Genomic DNA, 11,540 nt, shown 5'->3' with positions numbered 1-11,540 from the left:
CAAATTTGTCACACAACGGTTACCATACGTGCATGCTACAGGACTTGCAAACCTCAACACAAGTATTTCTCAATTTCACAATTACTCAACTAGCACGACTCTAATATCACCATCTTCATATCTCAAAACAATCATCAAGTATCAAACTTCTCATAGTATGCAATGCACTTTATATGAAAGTTTTTATTATACCCATATTGGATGCCCATCATATTAGGACTAATTTCATAACCAAAACAAATTCCCATGCTATTTAGGACCCTCAAAATAATATAAGTGAAGCATGAGAGTTCATCTATTTCTTCAAAATAAAACCACCGCCTTGCTCTAAAAGGATATCAGTGAAGCACTAGAGAAAATGATAAACTACTCCGAAAGATATAAGTGAAGATCAATGAGTAGTCGAATAATTATGTAACTATGTGAAGACTCTCTAACATTTAAGAATTTCAGATCTTGGGATATTATTCAAACAGCAAGCAAAACAAAAGAAAATAAAATGATGCTCCAAGCAAAACACATATCATGTGGTGAATAAAAATATAGCTCAAAGTAAAGTTACCGATGAACGAAGACGAAAGAGGGGATGCCATCCGGGGCATCCCCAAGCTTAGGCTCTTGGTTGTCCTTGAATATTACCTTGGGGTGCCTTGGGCATCCCCAAGCTTAGGCTCTTTCCACTCCTTACTCCATTGTCCATCGAATCTTTACCCAAAACTTGAAAACTTCACAACACAAAACTTAACAGAAAACTCGTAAGCTCCGTTAGTATAAGAAAATAAATCACCACTTAGGTATTGTTGTGAACTCATTCTAAATTCATATTGGTGTAATATCTACTGTATTCCAACTCCTCTATGGTTCATAGCCTCCGTACTACTCATAGATTCATCAAAATAAGCAAACAACACATAGAAAACAAAATCTGTCAAAAACAGAACAATCTGTAGCAATCTGATTTGTTCGAGTATTCTGGAACTCCAAAATTTGTATATTGATCTTCTGCAAAAAGAATTAGCATTTTATCACGTTCTGGTGAATTTTAACAATTATTTTCGTGAGCAGAAAGTTTCTATCTTTTTCAGCAAGATCAAACAACTATCACCCAAGAAGATTCTATTGGTTCTACTTGGCACAAACACTAATTAAAACATAAAACCACATCTAAGAAGAGTCTAGATAGATTATTTATTACTAAACAGGAGCAAAAAGCGAAGAACAAAAATAAAATTGGGTTGCCTCCCAACAAGCGCTAACGTTTAACGCCCCTAGCTAGGCATGATGATTTCAATGATGCTCACATAAAAGATAAGAATTGAAACATAAAGAGAACATCATGAAGAATATGACTATCACATTTATGTCTAACCCACTTCCTATGCATAGGGATTTTGTGAGCAAACAACTTATGGGAACAATAATCAACTAGCATAGGAAGGCAAAACAAGCATAACTTCAGGATTTTCAACACATAGAGAGGAAACTTGATATTATTGGAATTCCTACAAGCATATATTCCTCCCTCATAGTAATTTTCAGTAGCATCATGAATGATTTCAACAATATAACCATCACATAAAGCATTCATTTCATGATGCACAAGCATAGAATTTTTATTACTCTCCGCATAAGCAAATTTGTTCTCATGAATAGTAGTGGGAGCAAACTGAACAAAATAACTATCATGTGAAGCATAATCCAATTGAAAATCAAAATCATGATGACAAGTTTCATGGTTATCTTTATTCTTTATAGCATACGTGTCATCACAATAATCATCATAAATAGGAGGCATGCTTTCATCATAATAAATTTGCTCATCAAAACTTGGGGGACTAAACATATCATCTTCATCAAATATAGCATCCCCAAGCTTGTGGCTTTGCATATCATTAGCATCATGGGTATTCAAAGTATTCATACTAACAACATTGCAATCATGATCATCATTCACATATTTTATGCCAAGCATTCTATGTAATTCTTCTTCTAGTACTTGAGCACAATTTTCCTTCCCATCATTTTCACGAAAGACATTAAAAACATGAAGCATATGAGTCACCCTTAATTCCATTTTTTTGTAGTTTTCTTTTATAGACTAAACTAGTGATAAAACAAGAAAGTAAAAGATTTGATTGCAAGATCTAAAGATATACCTTCAAGCACTCACCTCCCTGGCAACGGGCCAGAAACTGCTTGATGTCTACTACACAACCTTCTTCTTGTAGACGTTGTTGGGCCTCCAAGTGCAGAGGTTTGTAGGATAGTAGCAAATTTCCCTCAAGTGGATGACCTAAGGTTTATCAATCCGTGGGAGGCGTAGGATGAAGATGGTCTCTCTCAAACAACCCTGCAACCAAATAACAAAGAGTCTCTTGTGTCCCCAACACACCCAATACAATGGTAAATTGTATAGGTGCACTAGTTCGGCGAAGAGATGGTGATACAAGTGCAATATGGATGGTAGATATGGGTATTTGTAATCTGAAAATATAAAAACAGCAAGGTAGCAAGCGATAAAAGTGAGCGTAAATGGTGTTGCAATGCTAGGAAACAAGGCCTAAGGTTCATACTTTCACTAGTGCAAAATCTCTCAACAATAATAGCATAATTAGATCATATAACAATCCCTCAACGTGCAACAAAGAGTCACTCCAAAGTCACTAATAGTGGAGAACAAACAAAGAGATTATTGTAGGGTACGAAACCACCTCAAAGTTATCCTTTCTGGTCGATCTATTCAAGAGTCCGTAGTAAAATAACACGGAGCTATTCTTTTCGTTCGATCTATCATAGAGTTCGTACTAGAATAACACCTTAAGACACAAATCAACCAAAACCCTAATGTCACCTAGATACTCCAATGTCACCTCAAGTATCCGTGGGTATGATTATACGATATGCATCACACAGTCTCAGATTCATCTATTCAACCAACACAAAGTACTTCAAAGAGTACCCCAAAGTTTCTACCGAAGAGTCAAGACGAAAACGTGTGCCAGCCCCTATGCATAGATTCCCAAGGTCACGGAACCCGCAAGTTGATCACCAAAACATACATCAAGTGAATCAATAGAATACCCCATTGTCACCACGGGTATCCCACGCAAGACATACATCAAGTGTTCTCAAATCCTTAAAGAATCAATCCGATAAGATAACTTTAAAGGGAAAACTCAATCCTTAAAGACTCAATCCGATAAGATGCCTATGTTCATGATCATGCCTAGATATTCTCATAACTATGTGCTTTTTTATCAATTGCTCGGCAGTAATTTGTTCACCCACGGTAATATATGCTATCATGAGAGAAGCCACTAGTGAAACCTTTACTTTACAATCTATACAACAAAAATACCAAAAATATTTATCTTATTATCTTTATTAGATCTCATTTTTGCAAGTGGCTGTGAAGGGAGTGATAACCCCTTTATCGCGTTGGTTGCAAGGTTCTTGATTGTTTGTGCAGGTACTAGGCGACTTGCGTGTATCCTCCTACTGGATTGATACCTTGGTTCTCGAAAATTGAGGGAAATACTTAAGCTACTTTGCTGCATCACCCTTTCCTCTTCAAGGGAAAACCAACGCATGCTCAAGAGGTAGCAATACCCTTTTCAGAAATTTTATGAACCAATACAATACCTTCATTAACCATAAAGTGGCACTTCTTCCAATTCAAGACAAGATTTGTTTGTTCGCATCTCTACAAAACTCGATAAAGATTGCTTAAAAAATCATCAAAAGACTTCCCATAAACAGAGAAGTCGTCCATGAAAACCTCAACAATATTTTCACAAAAGTCAGAGAATATAGCAGTCATAAATCTTTGAAAGGTAGCAGGTGCATTACATAAACCAAAAGGCATACATCTATAAGCATAAGTTCCAAAGGGACAAGTAAAAGTGGTCTTTTCTTGATCAGGTTGAGAAGCAGGTATTTGTGAAAAACCAGAATATCCATCAAGGAAGCAAAAACTGTGTGTGCTTAGATAATCTTTCAAGCATTTGATCGATAAAAGGCACAGGGTAATGATCTTTTCTAGTTGCTTTGTTTAGTTTTCTAAAATCAATTACCATTGTATAGCCTGTAAAAATTCTTTGTGGAATAAGTTCATTCTTATCATTAGGAACAACAGTTATACCTCCTTTCTTAGGGACACAATGAACGGGACTTACCCATCTACTATTAGCTATGGGATAGATTATACCTGCTTTCAGAAGTTTTAATATTTCCATTCTTACCACTTCTTTCATCTTCGGATTTAACCGACGTTGGTGATCCACAACGGGTTTAGCATCAGGTTCCATATTAATTTTGTGCTGACATATAGTTGGACTAATGCCCTTTAAATCATCCAGAGTATATCCAATAGCAACTCGGTGCTTCCTCGGAACTTTCAATAATCTTTCTTCTTCATGTTCTGAAAGGCTAGAACTAATAATAACAGGATATATCTTATTTTCATCGAGATAAGCATATTTCAAAGTGTCTGGCAATTGTTTAATTTCAAACACAGGATCCCCTTTAGGTGGAGGAGGACCTCCCAGAGTTTCAATAGGCAAATTGTGTTTAAGCAGAGGACGTTGTTCAAAGAAAATCTTATCTATTTCATTTCTTTCATGCATATGTAAAGCATTTTCATGGTCTAGCAAATATTGTTCTAGTGGATCAATAGGTGGCACAGCAATAGAAGCAAGGCCAATTAATTCATCTTTACTAGGAAATTCTTTTTTCATGAAGTTTTCTACTAAACATGGAAAAATTAAACTCATGAGATTCATCACCAAAACTAACACCAACAGTTTGTTTCTCACAGTCTATTCTAGCATTAACAGTGTTCAAGAAAGGTCTACCAAAGATAATGGGACAAAAGTCATCTTGTGGGGAACCAAGAACAAGAAAATCAGTAGGGTATTTTATTTTCCCACACAAGACTTCAACATCTCTAATAATCCCAATTGGTGATATAGTGTCTCTATTAGCAAGTTTAATAGTAACATCTATGTCTTCTATCTCTGCGGGTGCTATGTCATTCATAAGTTCTTGAGATAAATTGTAAGGAATGGCGCTCACACTGGCACCTATGTCACATAAACCATGATAACAGTGATCTCCTATTTTAACTGAGATGACGGGCATGCCAACACAGGTCTATGTTTATACTTTTCATCAGGTTTGGCAATTCTAGCAGCTTCTTCATAGGAGTAAATTAATAACATGCCCATCCATATCTTCTTCCAAGAGATCTTTAACCATAGCAATACTAGGTTCTACTTTAATTTGTTTTCATCAGGTTTAGGTGTTCTAATATAGGTTTTGTTAACCACAGTTGAAACTTTAGCATGTTCCTTTATCCTAACAGGGAAAGGTGGTTTCTCAATATAAGCAGAAGGAACAACTGGATCAACATTATAAATTATAGTTTCTTCTTTAACTGGTACCGGTTCTTTGCTTTCTTCTTTAACAGGTGGGTGATATTTAAACCACTTCTCTTTAGAGAGATCAACATGAGTAGCAAATGAGTTACAAAAGGAGGCTACTATCTCAGAGTCAAGTCCATATTTAGTGCTAAAATTTTGAAAAGCATCGGTATCGATAAAAGATTTAACACAATGATACTTAACCTTAATACCTGACTCTTTACCTTCGTCGAGTTCCCGATCTTTAGAGTTGCATTTAATTCTTTTCAAAAGATCCCACCGGAATTCAATAGTCTTCTTCATAAAACAACCAGCACAAGAAGTATCAAGCATGGTTTGATCATTACGAGAAAGCCGAGCATAGAAGTTCTGGATAATAATTTCTCTTGAGAGCTTATGATTGGGGCAGGAATATAGCATTGACTTCAGCCTCCCCCAAGCTAGAGCAATACATTCTACTTCACGAGGCCAAAAATTTTATATATATATATATATATATATATATATATATATAAAATTCCGATAACGATGAACTAGATGATGGGATAAATTTTTTGTTGGAACTCCAATTTCAATCGATTCCAATTCCAAGATCCAATATCATCGCATAGCCTATACCATGCCAATGCTTTTCCCTTCAAAGATAAAGGGAAAACCTTTTTCATAACTTCATCCCGGGGTAAACCTGCAAGCTTAAACAATCCACAAATTTGTTCTACATATATCAAGTGCATATCAGGATGTTCGGTTCCATCTCCCGCATAAGGATTAGCTAGCACTTGTTCTATCATACCCGAAGGAATTTCATATTCAATATTTTCAGTAGGTGCAGTAGGTTGAGGGGTAGCTAATTGTGGTTCCAGTCGAGGCGAAGATACCCCGAACAAACCCCTCAAAGGATTGTTTTCCATAGTAACAAGTGACAATAAATTTCAGCACACTATATAAATGTTTCCTTACCAAATTCCACTTACCAAAGGAGCTTCACTCCCTGGAAACGACGCAAGAAAATAGCCTTGATGACCCACAAGTATAGGGGCTCAATTGCAGCTCTTTTTGATAAGTAAGAGTGTCGAACCCAACGAGGATCAGAAGGAAATGACAAGTGGTTTTCAGCAAGGTAATGTCTGCAAGTGCTAAAATTGTAAGTAGCGGAGTATTTTGATAGCAAGATAATTTGTAACGAGTAACTAACGATAGTAGTAACAAAAGTGCAGCAAGGTAGCCCAATCCTTTTGAAGCAAAGTACAGGCCAAAACGGTCGCTAATGATAAGCAAAGCGTTCTTGAGGGTACACAGGAATTTCATCTAGTAACTTTCATCATGTTGGTTCAATTTGTGTTCGCTACTTTGATAATTTGATATGTGGGTGGACCGGTGCCTAGGTATTGTTCTTACTTGAATAAACCTCCTACTTATGATTAACCCTCCCGCAAGCATCTGCAACTACGAGAAAAGTATTCAGAATAAATTCTAACCATAGCATTAAACTTTCGGATCCAATCGGTCGAACACAAGAGATGAACTAGGGTTTGAGATGAGATGGTGCTGTTGAAGATGTTGATGGAGATTGCCCTCCCCAAGATTGGAGAGTTGTTGGTGATGATGACGACGATGATTTCCCCCTCCGGGAGGGAAGTTCCCCCGACGGAATCGCTCCGCCGGAGGGCGAAAGTGCTCCTGCCCAAGTTCCGCCTCGAGACGGCGGCGCTCTGTCCCAAAAGTCCTCTCCTTATTTTTACTAGGTCAAAATGACTTATATATCAGAAGATGGGCACCGGAGGTGGGCCTGGGTGAGCACAACCCACCAGGGCGCGCCTGGGCTCCCTGGCGCGCCCAGGTGGGTTGTGCCCACCTGGTGGGCCCCCTCTGGTACTTATTTGCTCCAATATTCTTCAAATATTCCATAAAAATTCTTCGTGAAGTTTCAGCTTGTTTGGAGTTGTGCAGAATAGCTAGCCTGACATAGCTTTTTCAGGTCCAGATTTCCAACTGCCGGAATTCTCCCTCTTGGTGTGTACCTTGCAAATTATAAGAGAAAATGCATTAGAATTACTCCAAAAATCATTATTATTTATAAAAACATCATAAATAACAGTAAGAAAACATGATGCAAAACAGACGTATTAGACGGGATGCATGCAGCGCACATGCGAGGGAGACAGAAGCAATGTCCTGTATCTGGCCTAGAATCGCGCCCGAGCAGTGCGGTGGCTGTCTTGGCCATATCCCTTTGTCGTCTTGTAATTGGATGTAGTTGCCCGTCCAGCTGCCTGCGCATGTGCCTCCTAACTGGACGTAGTTGCCCATCCCCCGATCACCGCTTCGTCGGACTGCTATTGGTGGGTCGCATATCCAAGCAATGTGTTCTAATTGGTCTGCATGCATGCGGTGACTTATTTGCCCACGTTCCTTTGCTGAGCATCGATTTGCTTGTTTCTTGTCTGTTCCGGATGACGAAAGAAAAACTGGAAACCAACACACCGCACGTGTCAACAGCCGAAACGCCCATAGGTTGCTTTCAAGATCAAACAATCATATGAACCAAGATCGCTAAAGACACCCCAAGTGCACACGGGAAAATGCAAATCAGTTAACATAATTTCCATCGAAGGCATACGGCCACCACGTGATTCTACACGGTAATCTACCAAAATAATGCATGTGTCGCCATCCAGCTGATCAAGAAGTCACTTTCACACAAGTAGGTAAACCTGGAGGCAAAAACTTTTCAAGATATAGTGGTTTTGGTATTTGGCTGTGTGGCTATGTGCGCCATGCAGCTCTGCCCCTTCTCTGAAGGGAGGCAGAGTTGGGTGGTTGGGAATCCTAGTTGTTAGGTGTCCGTTTGGTTTCGTTTGAACTCCCTTATCGAACTGCTATGGTTTCCTTAATGAAAATCGGAAGGGGAGAGCCCTTCTTTCATAAAAAAAAGGCGTCCAGCCCCGCGTCAACATCGTCCACCTCCGGTCCGGTTATCTCAGCCCTCCTCTGCGGTTCCCGTTCGGCTGCTCTTACCACATCTCGGCCTCCTGTGACTGCCTTCTCGTCCTCGGCAAAAACCAATTCTGCAATCCGGTCACGCCACACACCGTCACTGTGGGAACCGACAAATCGAGGCGTGTCGACACGGTGGTCGAGACGTTCCGGTACATGCGGTCACTGTATGCGCACTGCTTAACATGGGTGGCAAGCTTGCTGCGTCCAGCAGCAAGGATAACATGACTGAGATAGCCATCTTTATGCTGCAGGAATATGAGCACGGTGTCTGGGCATTTCAGTACCGGATCAAACTGCTGGTGATGGAAATCAGGCGTTTCCAGAAGCAAGGTGATTGGTGGGCGAAGGTTGTCTATGAGGAGGGAGACGTGCTTGTCAGCTGCCATGAGCATTTCTTAAAATAAAGCTGCATCTCTTCCTCCCTCCCCGTGGATCAACCCCGGTGTTTGTTCCACAGCACAGTCCCTTGGTGTCCTTTCTCTGTCAAAAGGTATGATTAGCTACACCGCATGCAAGTGTCCTCCTCGAAGAAAGTAGTATACGGATTAAAGCCGTATTTATAACTCCGCTAAACTCCTAGGCTTCCACCCATCCGTTTTATCTCCCCGAGAAAGAAGAAACACACACGCACCGTCCCTCCCGGTGTATATATCCTCCTCTTCACGCGTTCGGCGCTCTACTTCGCACAGTGATCACACTGATGCTGCACCTGCGCGCTGGAGTCGAAAAGATCAGGTGAGTAGTCTTCGATCTTGTTGCGCTGTGTTCTTGCTTAATGGCTCCCAGTTGTTGTTTCAGTTGACCGCACTGATCGAGCACCCAGCCGGCGATCGGTCACCATGTCTGGCAGCAGGGGCGCAACCGTCCTCGACGACCTGCCGGAGCCGATCGTCGTGGAAGAGATACTCGTACGGTTGCCGTGTGAGGATGTCCTCCGCTGCCGTGCCGTCCGCAAGTCGTGGCGCAGTGCCACCTCCACCAACGACTTCATGCTCGCGCGCCACCTCCGACAGCCCGCGCTCCCCCTCGTCAATATCTTCCAGGAGAATCTGCGGTGCAACTGCACCCAGTGCTACAACTCCATAAAGAACGGGGATGCCTACGACAGTTACGTGGCCTTTAGTCGTGCCGCTGCCGGCATGGCCGATCCCAAGCTTCGGCCCGTCCTCCGTACCAGCCCTACAACGAACTGCCCTATGCTCCACGCCGCCTGTCACGGCTTCCTCCTCGTCTCCAACATCGACCCTGTCGGCGATAGAGCCTTCTACGTGTGCAACCCGGCCACTCGCCAGTGCTCTCCTGATCTGCGGCAGCTTGCAGACTGCTGTCTCGGCACCTTCATACTCGGCTTCTACCGGTATCATCAATCCGGAGAATATCGGGTGCTGTACATGTCGGACGACGGACGTCGGGTGCTTTACTACATCCTCACGGTAGGATCTTCCCATGAGCCAAGATGCATCTACGAAGGAAATGCTCATAAATCTGGTGCATTTTCGGTCATCGGATCCACATTCGAAACTGCCTCACGTACGATCAACTGGCATACGATTTGTACGAGAAGAGACAGGCCCGTTTTCTGAGGTCTTGGCCCACCACACCAGATGAGTCTTGTCGTACACAGATCCTACAGAATTTGATCGTACGTATAGCAGCTCTCATCCACATTCGTGGTACGTTCTGTCGACCAGGCCTTGTGGCTGGGGTTGCCCCCTTCATTCAATGATCCACCGGTCCAACACCGTGGCAGCCTGCACTGGGAAACGGGACGGTCCAACAACTCTAACAACGTCGTATGCGACAACATACTGGTGTTTGATACGATGGCAGAGACATTTCGGTGGATGCAGCGCCCTGCCGCACTGGGTCCTTTGGCGTGGCTGATGGAGATGGACGGCGCACTAGCCTTGTGCAACACCATTGATGATTGGGTTGTCTTAGATATTTGGGTGATGCAGGACTACGAGGCCGAGATCTGGGCTTTGGAATTCCAGATTCACTTGTTGGAGGTGGCGGCACCGCTGCTGCTCCATTCCTCGTTGCACCTGCCTAGTTCATCATCAGGTGGATATAACTACCCCAAGATGGTGACGGTCAACAATCGTGAACTGCTGATCAAGCTTCCAGGGACCAGGTGTCTATTGCATTGTGACGTCGATGGCAAGCTCTTAGGAAGTGTGGAAAGTAAAGATGCCGATTACTTGGGGATCACTTCCAAGTCCATCGGAGTTGGATGTTCTGCGTGGGATGAATGTTTGGTTACATCGCTTTTCCTCCAGGAAAGTATTTTCCCCCTTCCATCCTTCGAGATACGAGGGGGAGATAGTGTGAGCGAGCCACATCCATTTATCCTAGCCTCGTAGGGGGACTGCGTTCTTTTGAATGCAAGAAGATGGTGAATAGCCGCGCTAAATAAATCAGTGTATAATGTTCCGCTAATAGCATGCTAATACCGTATCTTAAGGATGACGCTATTTTGCTATAACGCACTATTTTTTTCATGTGGTCCAACAACTTTATAAACCTCCCAAGAAACGAAGCATGCTGGTGCATTTTGAACTGCCCCCACTTTTAGAGGGAGAGGGAGGGATGGACGCGGGGATTCTAAGTTTGTAAATGAAGTTTTTGTCTTCTAAGATTCTAAATTTCTTAGGAATGCTTCGTGGTGTGCTTCAGCAGAGCTTCGTTGGCTTTTTTTTAGGAGAAAACTTTCAAATCTATTCATCTTCAACCATGGTAGTACAACGAACACCAGAAATAATAAAAATAACATCCAGATCCGTAGACCACCTAGCGACGACTACAAGCACTGAAGCGAGCCAAAGGCACGCCGCTGTCATTGCCCCTCCTTCGCCGGAACCGGGCAAAACTTGTTGTAGTAGACAGTCGGGAAGTCGTCGTGCTAAGGCCTCATAGGACCAGCGCAGCAGATGAAGAGTAGCGTAGATAGGAAGGATCCAACCTGAAAACACATGAACGTAGACGAACTACGACCATATCCGAGCAAATCCATCAAGGATAGGTCCACCGGAGGCACACCTCCACACGCCCACCAATCTAGACACATCATCGAGACAGGGGCTAGGCGGTGAGAACATTATTCCATCTTCAGGGAGCCAC

The sequence above is a fragment of the Aegilops tauschii genome, chromosome 2, assembly GCF_002575655.3.
Source record: "Aegilops tauschii subsp. strangulata cultivar AL8/78 chromosome 2, Aet v6.0, whole genome shotgun sequence".
NCBI classification, from domain to species: Eukaryota; Viridiplantae; Streptophyta; class Magnoliopsida; order Poales; family Poaceae; genus Aegilops; species Aegilops tauschii.
This window is presented reverse-complemented; position numbering follows the sequence as displayed.